The 17526-nt window shown below is 33.1% G+C and overlaps 1 pseudogene; it reads left to right on the forward strand.

Moving 5' to 3' along the window:
• The first annotated feature begins 248 nt into the window (after positions 1-248).
• On the forward strand, positions 249-348 carry LOC122124563 (annotated as a pseudogene).
• The last annotated feature ends 17178 nt before the right edge of the window (positions 349-17526 follow it).

The following is a 17526-nucleotide window of genomic DNA, read 5'->3' on the forward strand; positions in this document are numbered from 1 at the left end:
AATAAGTACTTGAAAAACAATCACCTTTGGACCTAGCTATAAAGGCTTCAAAGTATGATCAAATTTAAAATGAAAAAGACTTAAAATAGTCATTGACAAAAAAATTGCAAATGTGAGCAATCGACCAAACAATATAAGCTTTTCCCAATATACACAGAATTTTAGAGAAGTAAGATCAATAACATTTTTAGGAACAATAAGGTTTCCTAGTTACAAACAGTCAACCAAGGATATATGCCTCTATAAAGATGCTTCAGCAGGACTTTTACCCAAATTACTACAATATAGAGATTATCATGGCATTTGCACAAGGATGATATGAAAATTTGTGAATTATTCCATATTTTTCATTCTTGAGATGCAAGAAATGAAAAACAGTTATTAAAAATTGATTACAAAAATACAAGTCGTTATGTCGAAAAATGAACTTTACAACTTTGTGCGGGTGGAGGGGTAGCAGGGAGGATTGAGTGGGAGAGCAGGGGAAGGATGGGAATGGATGGGAAGGGTAAACACAGGAGGAGGCTACAATGCTTGATGAGAAATGTACTCATTATCTTGCCCATGTAATTGTAAACCCTCTGTACAGTATTTTCACAATAAAAAATTAAAAAAGGCAAATGTAACAATATATGTAATTCATTGAACTGAAAGTTAGTTTGACATCAGCGCGTTAAATCCTCACCTTAGAATGGCCTTTACATAGCATAATCTTTACAAAACATTTGAAATTGGATAACATTGTCATTTTATCCCAAAGAAATAAAATACTATAAGGACCTAGGAAAAAAAGGAATCTTAAACTTTTTCTATATGGAATGCTATCTGAAATAACACATTTATTAACGAACCTATATATTATAAAACAATGTATAATTCAAAGTATTATATCTAGGAGAGAATTAAATAGATTATGGACATTATACAAACAAAATACAGAGTATTTTAAAATATACTTTTTTCATACAAGCACCAGAAATATTTTTAGTTTCTGTACTACTCATTTCAACAGATAAGTTAAAGTGATTTCTGATTTAAAAATCACAAACCCTGAAGAAATCATTATAGATGTATACAAGCAACTCTTGAATACATTTTGACATCAAAGTCAGGCAATTCATTGAAGAATACTATGGAATCCATGAATTTTTAAAGTAAGATATTGCTGTTGCTTTGTATTGTGAAAATATTTTGTACAGACACAAAGATGGATTGGCATTTTTGAAATTTAAGAATCTTAACCAAACCATTATGAGTTAGGAGAACAATTTTTACAGCCTTCCACAATTTAAAAGAGGTAGTGATACATATTTATCCTTTTGGCAATATTAAATGCAGTTTCTTCCAAGTTGTTCTTCAGACCTGGTTTGATATAATGCTTCAATAGAAGGCGATCCAGCATATCTTTGCTATTTCTATTCCAAGCAGTAAGATGCAAGGGAGTCAAGAGGACTTTAGTTTGGGCATTGGTATCTGCCTCAATGTGAACTAAGAAAGCAGCCACTCTGGTATTATTCAACATATAAGCACTGTGCAGGGGTGTCTAGCCATTCACAGTAATTGCATGAATATCTGCCTTGAGCCACCAAATCATGGACAATGTCTAAGTGCCCACTGGAGGCTTCCCGATGAAGAGAGGTATCTGAACTGTAGTAAGCCGATTATTTTCAGCAGCCCAAACAAAAATTTGTTTTAATACTTCTCCATTTTTTTTTGCCAATGATACCATTCCTCACTTTTTCAGCTTGTTCCTTGTCTTCATCAGAATTGCCTAACCAGAGACAGTGAGTACCAGTGGGAATGGGGTGCACATGTATTCCCTAATAGTTCACGTTGGTTGAACTGGTCAGAAAAATCCAGTGAATTTTCTACATCTGTTATTTCACCATGATTTTCTTTCTCTTTTTCCAATTTTACTATTGGAAATTATTCTAACTGGAGAGTAGGGAATTGATAGAGAGCAGAGGAAAGGTTTTCCTCCATATTCAAAGGTACAGACTGAAAATGGTACCAGTGGTGTCTTCATGTGCAGCTTATTATAGGAATGAGAAAATATGAAATAATGCCTCCTATGTAAATGATTTGGGAAATGGCAGAGCAGAAAGTGAAATGATGCAACCAAAAATATAAAAGCAAAATAAATTAGGATAATTATGGAGCAGTCACATTATCTATGAGAACCATGAAAGGGAGAGAGGAAGAGAGAGACAGATGTGCAATGACCATGCCTCTGATCAATTTATAGAGCAAACAATTTTATTTTTTAAAAGAGATGGAAATGGAATTTATGTATTTACTTGAATTTAGTAAATACATTTTTATTAGCCTACATAAAGAGACATAGCTTTGACCAAATTACAGACAAAAATCTAAATCCTTGATAATTCTAGTAACAGATCTGACTGAAATCAATTGAATCACACTTTTCCTGTAGAGTAAAGGAATAGGTCCAGGCTAGGAAAGCAGCTAGAGAAAACAGGCCGATTGTATCTGTGACAAAACTTTGTGGAAAATGGTATCAAGGATTAATTACTGGTGATCCACTTGCACTGGAAGTGTGAATCTGAACTATTGCTTGCTGATTCTGAACTATTGCTTTAATAATTATAAGTTCCAAGAAGAAAAGGTGAGATTTAATTGATAGCAAAGGATTAGTAATTCACTTTGACTTCTCATTAAGCACCTTCAATCATCAAAATCACATGAAGACAATAGACAGGCCTACATTTTTTAGATGAAAACAAGTATCTTTAAAAACAAGGTAATTAAGTATTCCTACAAAGGACTTCTATTTTACTACCGCATTATATAGTTTTTTCTAATGTTGGGTAACAAATAATGGATCTATTAGAAAGCTCTTACAGCTCATATGTTCAATAGTGAGTTCTCTTATATTATACCATGGTATTTTTGTTTATGGTTTTAAGAAGAAATTTACTAGCTTAAATTTCTGACAAGACTATATCATCACTGTACAACTTGCTTCTATACTCTAAGTTTTAAATTACTATCTAATATGTGTATTAGATAGCTATAGAGGAAAAACTAGAAGCCACACTCGTGGCTCATGTGTTTATCCTAGCTAATCAGAAAGATGAAACTGAGGATTGTGGTTTGAAACCAAACCAAACAAAAAAAAGTCCATTAAATTCTGATTTGAAAGTAACCAGCAAAAGCTAGAAATGGAGCTGTGGGACAAGCAGTAAATTTCTAGGCTTGAGAAAACTACAACAAAAAATCAACAAATTCTGGGACAGAGCCAGGCCATGAGTTCAAGCCTAGTATTAGGACCAAACAAATTAATTAATTAAAATAAATTAAGTGGTCACATGTGGCAAGGCAAGTAAAATGTAACACCCATGGTGACTGGATTGTGTATTATTTTGTAATAAGGCAAATTAACGTTTGTCCTAATCACTAAAACTTTATTTGTACTTTTTTGTACTAAACCCTGAATTTAGCATGCAAGTATATGTGTGTACATGTGCACACATGTGTTTATGTGTATATGTGTGCGTGTGCTGTTGCAATGTTGCTTGCCAATGTGGACAAGGTGAGGCTCAAAAGAGCTAACTGTGTTGCAATGTTTTTATTTATCAGTGTTCTGTCATGTCATTTCTGTGGAGCCACCCTTCTGTACATTTTATTTGTCAAATAATAACATCATCATAATCAAAGCATATACAAAATTAAGTTAGATAAAAGAGACCACTTTCAGCTCTTATTATATGTTAGGTAAGAAGAAACAGATATAATTAGGTAGTAAGTTATTGCTGTAAGATGACTGTCAGTACAAAATATGTATTTGACCTCTTAAATTGGTTATACTTTTAAGATATACTCATGGAGTGAGTTTCACTGACTTGACCAAACAGGTATTACACTCTGGTTATTCACAAGATGAATAAACTCTTTCCGGATTTCTGTTGAAAATAACTTTCTTTGTAACATCATATCTATTCTCACTAAGATAATCGACCCTGTATTTATTAGGTTTGAATATCCCATCATATTGACTGAAAACCAGTATTGTGGATATGCTTGCTAGATATACCTTTCAAAACAAACAAACAAAAAGCATGTGTCACCTCCAGGTTGTGGATGCATTTGAAGTTGTTTTGTACATGCAATGGGATCTTCACTAATGGCTCTTTCGTGGAAGTAACTATCACAACTTTAACAAATAAGGCTTTTCGAATATCTTTTCCAATATAAATAACAACCCCGAGAGCGTCTTGTAATTTCTGAAAAGCCTTTGAATATTTTCAGTATTATTTCAGTTCATTGACTATAGAGCTATAGACATTTCTGAAATAAATATTAAGATATGAAGATGTAAGTGGGTATATAGGCTTTTTATGCAATAGAATATTATGAAATATTATGAAATAGAATAAAAGGATATAAGTGAATTTGGTAAGCTAATTATTAGTATAACTTTGTTTTCTAGTAACAGTTTTTTTTTCTTATTTTTGGGTCTGGTCGTGGGGCCTTGAACTCTGGGCCTGGGCACTGTCCCTCCGCTCTTCAGCTCAAGGCTAGTGCTCTACTGCTTGAGCCACAGCGCCACTTCCGGCTTTTTCTTTTTGCTTATGTGGTGCTGAGGAATCGAACCCAGGGACTCATGCATGCAAGGCAAGCACCCTACCACTGAGCCACCTTCCCAGCCCCAGTAACAGTTTTTTGAATGTAGATGATGCAGTTAAATTATTTCTTTTGTGGCTCTGTACTTCAGTTAGTTTTATAATGTTGATAATTATAAGAGTGAATTTGTGGAAAAATAAAGGTATTTGAAAATGATGGATTAATCTTGTGTTTTCTGTCCTACTCCCAAGAAAATGAGTTATTTTCAATTGTTAATATTTTATCATTGAATCTTCAATATCACAAGAAATTTTGAAAAACATGCAGTAGTATTGATGTCTTTTTAAACCAATTGTATTCACAAGTTGGAGAGTCTTTAATTCATGCTTAGGTCTTGGTGTCCATGATTTTTAACCTCTCGTTCCTAACATTAATGATAGGTAAGACTGCATTTTTGGGTATATGAAAGGTAAATATTCATCTGGGGTCAAAGGTGATTTTTATATCAGTCTTGCTTTAATAACATTTTAAAGTAAAACATTTCTCTCAAAATGTTGGGTATAAAAAGCAATCAAAATACCTCTAATGGTAAACAACTTATGTGAGCTACAATGTGGAAATGATTGGTCTATAAGACCTGCAATCTGTTTCCATCAGGAATTGGGGAGATTATTCTTTCAGTATGACTGCGATGCAGTGTTGTTATGGGATAGAATATAATTTCTACAATTTTGAGCTAGAAATCAAGAATGTTATAGTTTAGCAGTTCCTTTCACCAGGGAGGTATAAATTGATTATGAACTTGCATATTGCAGTTACCTATTTCCTTTTTTTTTTTTTTTTTTTGGTTGGTCTTGGCACTTGAACTCTGGGCTTGAGTACTGTCCCTGCACTCTTCCGCTCAAGTCAAGCACTGTACCGCTTGAGCTACAGTGCCACTTCTGGTTTATTAGCAGTTTATTATAGATAAGAATCTCTCGGACTTTCCTGACTGGGCTGTCTTTGAACCGCGTTCCTCAGATCTCAGCCTTCTGAGTAGCTACGATTACAGGTCTAGCCACCGACATCCCGCTTAGTTTCCTATTTTCTAACAAAGATAAAGTGACATATTATTAAAGTGTGGACAATAATTCTGGGAAATTTTCCTAGAATTAGTGGACTAAGTACTGGTATTTTAGTCACAAAATAGAATGAAGTTATTTGATATGGTGGGAATGGGCCGCAGGCTAAGATTTACCATTTGTGAAATGTTGTACTAGTAATTCCAACTCTGAAGACTTCAATATCATCATCTGAGAATTAGAAATAGAAGTAGTTCTACTTTATGGGATTATTGTGAGGATTAAATTAGATACCATAGGTAACGTACTTGGAAAAACAATCAGCATTTGATCCTTTCTACCTGTTATTTTATCATGTGATGAATTCTAACATTTTTACTGTGATTTTTATATTGTTTCTCTTTAGGATATGCAATGTGATGTATTGACATTCATTTTGTTGGTCACTTTTCTGTCATTTTGAGGAAAATAACTGCAAAGAAAATTTCTGAGAAGGAAACTATTATGTTGACTCATGATTTAAGAGAACACAGTTTAAGGTTCAGATGTCTCCACTGTTTTTTTTGGGGGGGGGGTCCGGTCGTGGGGCCTGAACACTGGGCCTGGGTGATGTCCCTCAGCTGTTCAGCTCAAGGCTAGCTCTCTACCACTTGAAACACAGCGCCACTTCTGGCTTTTTATTTTTGCTTATGTGGTGCTGAGGAATCGAACCCAGGGCCTCAGGCCTGCAAGGCAAGTTCTCTACCACTGAGCCACCTTCCCAGCCCCGTCTCCATTGTTTTTAATTATATTTTTATTAAATAGTTGTATGAAGGAATTTCCATTCAACAAATCAGTTTACAAGTACAATGGATCTTTACGTAACTTTCCAATACCCTTCCAAACCTCACCCCACTTTCATTGCTTCTAGTTTCTGCATTGAATATTATACCTTCCCTCTCTTCATCCATAACTCTCTTTATTCCTTCCCTTTGACTTCCGCTCATATCTTCCAAATGATAGTTTCTTGGTATTCACTTTGTTGGAATAAAAGTTCAATTTTATAAGAAATTCACTTTTAAATACTCATCTGCAAAGAGCATGCTTTGGTTAATACTGTTGTGTAAACTTGCATAAAGTCCTATGTTCAAAATATGCGACAGAACATGGGTCCTTCGTGTGTCTGGCTCTGACTTAGTTTACTTAACATATTTTTAGATCTATCTATTTCTTTGCAAATTACGTAACAGTCTTCATAATGGATGGGTGCAATCCAATTGTGTATATGTGCCCCACTTTCTCCAACCATCCCTCCACCATAAGACATCTGGTCTGTTTTCATAACTTGGCTAAGGTAAATAGTGCAGCAGTCAACATGGTTGTGGAAGTGATTTTCTGTATCTTTTGGAAGAATTCATCACTATCTTTCTGGGAGCAATCCTCTAGACAATTTTCCAGAATAAGCACATCCCTCCTTTCATCTCCATCACAACGTTTTGCAAGGCCTCAAAAACACACTACCCCCTACAGTCTCAATAAGCTAAAACCACACTGGGCCCATATTCTTTCAATACATTTTTTTTAAGATTATACACATAATTTACTGAGAACCTTCTACGTACTTTTCTAATGTGGGAATGAGGGACATGACAATAGAGTAAAAGTAAGAAAATTTCAATTTAATTAGCTATTATAATATTTAAAAACATTTTCAGCTCTAACTCATAGCCTCACTTACTATTATTTTAATCTTTATTTGAGTACTTCATCAATCCCCTAAATTATAACAGGTGCGTTAAATACAAAAGCAAAAATTGTGGTTTGATTTTGATACTCATGTGTGAGGATGCACAATATGGGCAAATAGATAGATTGGAATTAATACCCATTATCCATTATGTTAAATTAAGATGGTTTTCCCAAACTGATTCTCGCAATTCATATTCCATTAAACAACAAGAAACTTGTGACAATTCCCTTTGTTTTGCTCCTTAATAACTTTTGTTTCCATTTTATTTTACAACGAAGGTTGATATTTCATAAATCTACTGTAGATACAAAGATACGATAAAATATTTCTGTCTGTATGCATTGATATATACATACACACATCTATTACACAGGTTGTAATGATAATTTATAACTTCTGTAACTACATGATTTACTAAACTATTTAAAAAATAGACAGCTTATGTCTGGAATCCTGGTTACTCAGGAGGATGAGATCTGACGATCATGGTTTGAAGCCATTTTGGCAAGAAAGTCCATGAGCCTCTTATCTCCAAACAACAAACAGAAAATCAGAATTGGAACTGTGGCTCAAAGTAATAGAGTGTAGCCTTGAGAGATAAAGCTCAGGGCATCACACAGGCTCTTAGTTCAAGAACTACAATCTAGCCAAAAATCTAATTTACACCTGTGTAAGTAGAATATTTCCATCACCCAAATGCATATCCATACTCATTTGCAAGATAACTCTGTTATGTCTGGAGTTCCACACAACATTATAGCTTAAGTAGAAGGGATCACAACATGGGTTCACTCTATCTCTCTCATGGTTTTTTTCTCCACTGAAATACTCAAAATCTTACAATCATTCCAATTATTTAAAGTTATAGCTTTTTTCTTCATTACGCCTAATAAAGTTTGCATTGAGTGTCTTGTGTCTCCTAAATGGGTGTTCTTAACACTTTGTCATGCCCCAGCCCTAAATTATCCTGATTATTTTTCAGATAGATTCTGGCTTTCTCCTTGTGTATGATCTTGGGCTCATCCCACTTTATGTTATTCTTCCTGGAATTTAGAATAACAGGTGCATGGCATGGCTTTGTGTACAGATCTTTCTGTCCAGTCTGGGCTTTAACCACTGTCCTCACAACAGTAGACTCCCATGTAGTCAGGATTCTCAAAAGCTTATCATAGCTGATTTTTAAAAAAAATCATTGCATTTCCTGCAGGTTTTTAAGTACTGAATTAATTTGTGTTTTCTTCAGTTGTTTTGTTTCATTTGAATGTATGTGTTGAGTTGTTCCAAACTTTCCTTTTGTTTTTTTCACTCACGTTCTTACCTAAGTGCTGAGAAACCAATTCTTTCTCAAAATAGTCAAAGTGAACATTATTTATTCCAAAGCAATTTCAGTAATATTTAAATACCTTCATACATATGAATGTTATACGAATGCTAAGTGCTGAGAATGGTCTTTTTATTTTCACAGCAGTCTTTGGCATACACAGACAGATCATGAAATATACGAAGATAATAAAACTACACATGCTTGCCAGGAGGAGAAAATCCTATTATTAATTGTTTGACAAAGGCTTCCCTTCTCGTGAAAGAAATACGCTGTTTGATGCAGAATTTCACAAAATCATATAGCTAGGAAGAACCTAAACAATCATCTAATACTACAGATTTGAGGGAGATGAATTGCCCTCCTGAATAATTTACTTTTGGGTCATATAAAAGCAGGCTTGCAAAAAGAGAATAGACTTTAGAGAAACATGATCAGTTGTATGTAAATAGCTGCTTAGCTGATTTTGTTAATTTGTGAACCAATACATGGCAATAGGGTACAACAAGGTAAAAAATATTAAAGAAGGTAGCATTGAAATACTCATTGGTGTGTTTGTGTGTTCACGCACACGTGTGTATGCACACGCATATTTGCAGGAGCTCATGCATGTATTCATCATTCCTGAAGCTTGATAGTGCCTGGGCACTATCCCTAAGCTTCTGTGCCCAAGGATAGTGTTTTACCACTCGAGCCATTGCTGTTTTCTGATGTTTTGGAGATAATCACATGTATTTTCATGATTGGACTGGCTTTGAACAGTGGTCTTCAGATCTCAGCCTCCTGAGTAGCTAGCTAAGCTGATTCAGCCTCTGAGTAGCTAGTTAAAGTTCTGACTGTCCTTTATGCTTCACTGCTCTTTTATTCTTTTCCTGAGGTAATCACAAGCCTAACTCATATATATGTCGAGTTTTTTAAAAATACTGCTACTGCTTGGCACCAGGGGCTCCCATCTTTACTCTTAACTACTTAGGAGGCTTGAGAACAGAACCCAAGCCAAAAGTTTAGTGGACTTCCTTCTCACTCTATAGCTGGGTGCACTGGATCATTTCCACGATCCTGCACTATCTAGAGGCAAAGATTGGAAGGACTGCAGAATCCAGGCCAGCCAAGGTAGTCAGCTAGACAAGTTGGTGTGCGACTCTGATGCCATTGATGATGGAAGGCTAAAAGGACAGATCAGGTGCATGTTCTTGTGGAAAGGGAACCCCTATCCTATAATTAACCACTGATATGACGCCAGCCTAGCAAGAACAATACTCCAAGTTGAAATCCCCACAGTTACCCACAACCAAAATAGGTAAATACATTAACATCCCACAACTTAGTACAATCTGTTCTTTGTTTTAATATCATCTTTATCTGATTATCATATGATGTTACAGAATAGTTTCTTCATTATCTTAAGATATATTTTAAAAGACCTAGAGAATTCTTTCTCACTTATTAAGTGCAAACGAATGGCAATTCATCTCATTTGTTACATATTTGACTACCACTATAAATTCATCTTATGATTTTTATTATTAGTAATATATTCTGCTTTATTACTTTACTTGTAACATTTATAAACTTTTTGCTTCTCTGCTGAAGTTTAAGTATTTAAATAGTATCATCAAAGTATATTCCTTGGGTTCCTAGGACAGTTTTTTACAAAGTTTTTAACCAATGGCTTCTAAGAATTCTTAATTAGTATATTATTTAATTTATTTTTAATTTCAATTTAATTTTATTGTAAAGGTAATGTACAAAGTGGTTACAGTAACATAAGTAAGGTAATGAGTACATTTTTTAATGGAAGGAACATTCTTATCCCCTCCATCGATTTTCTTGTACACTCAAAAAAAGAAATACTGATACTTTAGCTGGTGCTATTGATCAATGGGTACTTTTGCTTTCTTTGTTCATGCATTTTTTATTATAAAATTGATATACAGAGGGTTTACAGTTTCTTCAGTCAACTAAAGAATGCAATTCATTTCATTTTCTAAATTTCAAATTTTGAACTTAATTATTTTCTTTTGTTTCTTTAGAGTAATTCTTTTTTCAGAGTCGAAGGATTAGTTAATTCAATTTTGCATGAGTTTTACAATGTAAATTATTTAGACACATATATTTTGCTTTTAAAATATTTAACATGAATATTTAAAAATTATTTTCTTAATTTTTATATGGTTGGTGAATTTAAATAATTTTAATTTCTTATAGTTTTAAACATATTTGTCCTTACTGTGTTTCCAAGAAGTACATACTTTATTAAGAAGGCTTCATTACCTGGTCACTTTTTGGAAATATTTGTACTTGAATTAAAAAAATGTTTGAGCAGGGAATGGTGATTTGTGGCTTCCATTTTCTAGCTATGGTGGGAAATATAAGCAGGGTTTGTGATTCGGGAGAGGCTTTGAAATGATGAGACCTTTATTATAAAAGTATCCAGAGTGAAATGATTAGAAATATAGCCATCTCTAGCGAGACATAGAGCATCTGGTTATCATATTCTAAATCTTGAGTTAAAATACCAGTAACATCAATCTTTTGTCAAAATAAAAGTATACATGTTTCAAAATGTTTATTATTTAAAACTTGTTTGCAAAGGTTCTCGTGTCTTCTATTTCTTAATTTTCAATTTAGTTGATCTATAAGAATCCAAGTATATTGTGAGTATTTTATTTCTAGTAAACTTTTAAATAGTATGAGCAATAATATGATTTCATATTAACATATTTTTACTATTTGTGATAATTACCTCTGTTTAATATGATAATATCAATATTCCAAATGTGTGTATGTTGTGTGTGTGTGTGTGTGTGTGTGTGTTAATGTGGATTTTTTTGTGTGTGTGCTTTGGGTGTACTTTGTAATGTTTGGGCGATCACACCATTGCTTCACACATGCTATGCCAATGTTTTACCATTGGGCTATAGTGTTTTAAATTATGACTTTTAAATTTTCATTTCCTATTACTTCAAAATTATATATGATAAAATATGATCCATCTTCTATCCACGTTAGCAATTTTTATTGTTATTTTATTGTTATTTACAATATTTCTACTGCCTTTCCACTTCCAAACTCTTGTGTTTGTTATTGATAAAGGTTTATTTTGCTTCTTTTCTCTCTTCATTCTTTTTCCCTTTAGAATTTACCTACCCTTTCTTTTATTTCTTTGGAAATTAATTATCATCTTCCTATTACAATTTCTTTACATTGTAACAGGTTTATACAATGCTTTATTTTCGATTTTTCCCATGTTCTCTGATTCTCAGTCAAAACTATTAGGTGGATTAAAACGAAACTTGATTCAGGACACCTTATATTCCTCTTTCTCTTCTCTGAAGTCTTTCTGTTTTTTGAAACACAGTACCAATGACCTACAGCTCCTATGTGGTCCATCATTCTATCCCCTCTCACTCTCTTCTGCTGTGCATCGTTATCTAAATCTTAACTCATTCCTAAATTAATTTTAGAAAACAAATATAGTCTTAGAGCAAACTAGCCTTGGAATAGATTTCTTAATTTTTTTGAAAGTACAAAAGAATTGATAATCCTTTGCATTGGAAATCATTTTAAAATGTTTATCACTTATTATAATTCATATACCAAGCAAGAATAATTTTATATAATCATTACAAATATCATTTTATTACTACTATAGACTATAATTAAAGTCCAATCCCAATCTATTACCCAAATCTCATTATTCTTAATTCCTAATCCTCACCTAAATATCCTAAACAATCTAAATAGTCTTGTCTTTAACCTAGACATAAATATTCTATACTTTTACTTAACATTTTCCAGGGGCATGTATTCATGTTTCTAAGAAATGTTCACAGCAGTTAAAATTTGCTTTTGTGAAATTGATGTGATACATTTTGTTGTTGTTGTTGTTTGCAAGACTTTGGCATTGTCCCCAATGTTTTTATGCTTAAGGACAGCACTCCACAACTGGAAGCACAGAGCTAATTCCTGTTTTTAGTGATTAAATGGAGATAAGACTCTAACAAGTACTTTTCTGTCTGGGTTAGTTTCGAACACAATTCTAGGATCTCAGCACCCAGAATAGCTCGAATTATAAGCGTGTCACTGGCACTTGGTTTGATGTATTTTTTAAATTTTAATTATGTTTTAAGATGTATCTTTCACTATAATGTACATCATTCTACACAGAAATTTAAATATATGTACATATTTCTGATGACAAATAATCTCTAAAAATCTATATCGTTGTGCACATAACGTATATATAGATATATATGTATATGTATTTCTGAAGACAGACTCCCTCTAAAATTTTTATGCTACCATTTTGACCTTTTACATTTCAAAGATATACAGTCTTTTTCTAAAAGTTCCTGAGAATAAAATAACTAATACTTGATTTGAAAGTAGAGTTTATTACTTTAAAGGAAATTTTAGATATACACATGATATTGTAGTAACATTTAGAGTATATCACTTGAAAAAAGTTCTGTTCAAACTCTTAAATATTTGTGTGTAGTGACGGAGAGAGAAGTTAATTCATACTGGTTAGGAATTTGTAATGCTTCAAAAATCTATTCCATAATTTGTTAAAAGCACATAGTCAAGTTACCTGATATGGTTTAGTTTTTTTTAGTTTCTTTATTTGTTCAAAATTTTAATATGGATGCATGCACAGTGGTAACATTAAAATTATTAATCAAAAGACAAATAATAGCAACGTCATAGACACATACCAGACTTTCAATAATTAGCACTTATGATGCTAATAATAATTTTGGTGAGGATGATGACCACAGTGTAGCCTGATGATGACTTATTTTTATTTCTGCATGAAATAAAATTGTGATTTTAAACCAACAAACTGAATTTGACTCTTTTCTTATTTGTAAGGTAAGATGGAAAATGTAAGGACTCTTCACTTTTCTTTTTTCTTGCTCTAGAATTCAACAAATTCATTCTTCAATATTTCTGGTAGATTATATCCATTTACAGATGAGAAATGTAATGCCAACAGTCAATGGAGTGAGTAATTAATGATACTAGAATTTGTGTCTGAGATATTCACTCTGTGTGCTTACATGGAGCAGTAATTTGGTGATGGAGAGGAACAATATGAAAAGTCTATGGGGAAAAAGCATACTATGTAAGCAGTTGTTTTAGGACAAAGTGACCAATGATGAGTATTTGAAACAGGCCAGTTTCAGTTGCATAAAAAGGAGTACATAGAAATTATATTAGTGACAGAAACAGAAAATCTTGATCATTCATCTTATCTAACAGACGGAAGTAGAAGGATAAGAAGAAATCTAAAGTGCTTCCACGTCTCTGGATGGCAACCATGTTAGTAATATTCTTGGTGATAAGGACTACAGGTGGAAATGATGGATTTAGAGGAAAAAACTCTCTGATAGTTCTAAAATTTATGTTAAACAGATGCATGGATAAGTCTTTTTAGACATCATTAAAATATCCACGACCAAAAACAGATTTAGAGAGGTAAACAAGGGAACAAATTGTCAGGAAGATACTGAAGGAAATATGCTATTTGGATTTGAAAACTGAAAGGACATAGACAAGTTCAATAAGAACAGTGTTTTTGTGAAAGTCATATTAATAAAATTTTGAGATATGAATGTGAAGCCATAAAATTCTGGATCCATGAATTCAACAGATTCTGTTGATTTAAAATATTGAGAACAAATTCTTTTATCCTGACCTTAGAAGAATTATACAGATATAACTGTCATGATCTTTACTTAGAGGAATTCTGTGAATATTTTTGAAGAGTTTGTTTAGCCAGGTGATTATAGATTGATCTACAGCACAGATAAGACTAATTTGTCTACAGTTTCAATGAGTGACCCATGTATCCATTCAGTTTGGGATTTTATTGAAATATCTTTAGATATGTTTGGATATTATATCAGCCTATTCATTATAAATGTAGGACAAGTAACACTGATGTTACTGATGTTACTGAACAGTCCTCGAATTGATTCTTCTTTAGAATAGAAAATGCCTGATTGACACATCATAACTGACATATATTCTATTTAAATCTAGTTCTTGTTAGGGATATCTCCATGCTGAAATAACCCTGTCAATCAACATGCCACAAATTCTTATATGTAGGAAGTACTCTTATAAACTTTAAATGTTTATTGAATGGGAGAGTTCAGACATTACCCTCACCACTAGGATTAAATGCCTAAAAAGATAAGACATTTTTCTTTAATGCCTTTCTTTCATTTTCTCATCCATATTTGCAATAGGGAAGGATTCTGATGTAACAATAATAAAATGGTGACTTGTATTAACACAGTATCTAAGATCCAGTGTTAATTCGGATACTTACTAATAAGGTCCAGGTTTTGTGGATATTTATAATTCTCCTGGGTAAACTAATGAGCTCCAAGAAAATGTCCCTAAGGAGCCTTTCAATTCTAATATCACTGTTTGTCTCAAAATGCTTTAAATTCTACGCCCTCTAATGTGAGCATAGGGTTATAATGTGGAACTATTCTCCTCAGAGAGTGAGTACTACCCTATTGCTTAACATGTACAAAGTACCTTCATACATAGACTGGGCATGTGCAAACAAGAAGTGGTAGTTGAACAATGTTCTTAGCAGTTTTTACAGATGAAATGGAAATAGAGCAACCATGAACTCAAAAGGAATGTGCAAAAAAAGACAAAGGCACAAAGTAGAATGTGACAAGGAAATGTTGAAGTATAATTTCAAATAATCTGCTCATGTGTGAGGGTGTGTTCAAAGCACAACTTCAGAAAATGTAGTTGGATATCTTGGGAGAAAAAACTACTTTAAACTATTCTGGGATAATTGTACAATTAGAAGCCCCTTAGTCTACCTCTAATCAGCCACAACATCATCAACTTAGGTACTATTTTCCAAGTGCAAAGTGAGAAAAAGAGGGCTCATCACAGTTAGTGTTCAGGTTGAAGTAATGGCAATCACATACCTTTTCTTATGTCTTCATTTTTTTAGGAGCATTAAAGTAGGAAAAAGCCAAGTAAACATTTTGCATGTACCTAAATTAAGTGCGACATATTATATTGGTCTCTTTTTAACTTGGAAGTAATAGATTATGTCTTTTATACTCTAATTTGGGACAATGATCTGCTGTCAGTTATTTTCTTCTCTTCCCCTTCTTTTGCCCTTCCACTTACATAATTATTATTTAAAGAGACATACCTGAGCTTGCATTTCTAAATTCTTCAAAATTATCTCAACTACTTCATACTTCTGGCAACCTCTTATGTCTTTCTCAAGGGAATATTTTATCACTACCATTTTTATTCTATATGATATTGGATATCTTCCTGTCTAATTCAGTGCAAGATATAGATAGACTCATTCAGATATCTCAACACCTGCCACCATAAAATCCTGACTTAGAAATCATGATTTTAGAATGTCTGTGGAAGTGGCATCTGTCATTTTTGAATGACCCTAAGTGATACTTAGATGCAATCATGTTTTAAACCAATATGCCACTCAGTTGATGAACGAATTGACAAAATGTGATACACACACACACACACACACACACACACACACACACACACACACACACACGCACGCACGCACACACACACACACGGTGGAATTCTATGCTTCTAAGTCATAAGGAAATGGAAAGACTTTGAAATATCCTACTAAGTAAAATAAGCAAGACATAAAGAGATTCCATGGTTTCTCTCATTTGTAATAAGTAGGAAATGTCTAGGATAGTCCTAGCAGATGAGCCGAATGTCTCAATAGTTATGTATATATGACCATATAAGATAATGCTGAGCAAAATAAACTCCTAGATATGGAAACAGAGGTTTTTCTTCGTGGTTGTTGTTTTTGATGTACAATGTGATTTCTTTTTCTTTGTGTTTACCCCTATGGTTTATCCCCTACTATATTTGATTTTGGGATCCTGTGTATTGTATATACATATATCTTAATTTGGCAAGAGAAGAGGAACAACAAAATGGCGAGACAAAGGGCAAAAGACAAACCAGTGCAATAGCAATACTCACAAGACTTGTTGGAAATTTACATTACAACTTGTAAGGGGTATTGGGGTAAAGGAAAATATGAGAAAAATGAGGGAGGAGGTAAAAAGTTCGACATGCTATATATTTACTATCTTACAATTACTGCACCCACTTCTATATATCACCTTGACAATAAAATTAAATTAAAAAATAAGCTACATAAAATATAATTTCACTATATTGGTATAGTAAATATTATTCTATGTGGATTACCTTTTTAAAAAATGAACGCTATTTGTCTTATAATTTGTATTAATTACCCCTTTCTTTATCAGATGGTCATCAACTTGAATGCTATCAAACTATACAAATTTTTCAGAATATACTTGCAATTATTTTGGAAAAAACACATTATTTTAGTATTGTCATACTAAAACAGAAAACAGTTCAATTCTATGGAAACTCCTAACTTTTAAAACTGACTAATTGTTAAGAGGACAGAATATATGTATTTTTCAACATTCCTGTAACTACTAAGTACTCATTTTCAAATTCTGAACATGCCGAACCAGAGACATTCAAAACAGTACCTGTTTGCATTTTATTCTGCAATTGATGCAGTTTCCAGTGTGGGGGGTACATATTTAAAAGTCAACAGAAAAAATAGCCACCAAAACTATGAAGTATCTATAATAAATTCCTAAAGTGTAAACATATGTTCATCAGAGTAAGCTATTATTTCTATGACCATCAATCCTAAGTTTTTATGCTGTAAATTCATCCTAGCCCAACAGTTTCCAACTTGTAAGGTGGACCTTAAAATTCCCTAAATTCACATC

Source organism: Dipodomys spectabilis, unplaced genomic scaffold (genome assembly GCF_019054845.1).
Source record: "Dipodomys spectabilis isolate Male_0828 unplaced genomic scaffold, ASM1905484v1 ptg000239l, whole genome shotgun sequence".
In the NCBI taxonomy this organism is placed as follows: domain Eukaryota; kingdom Metazoa; phylum Chordata; class Mammalia; order Rodentia; family Heteromyidae; genus Dipodomys; species Dipodomys spectabilis.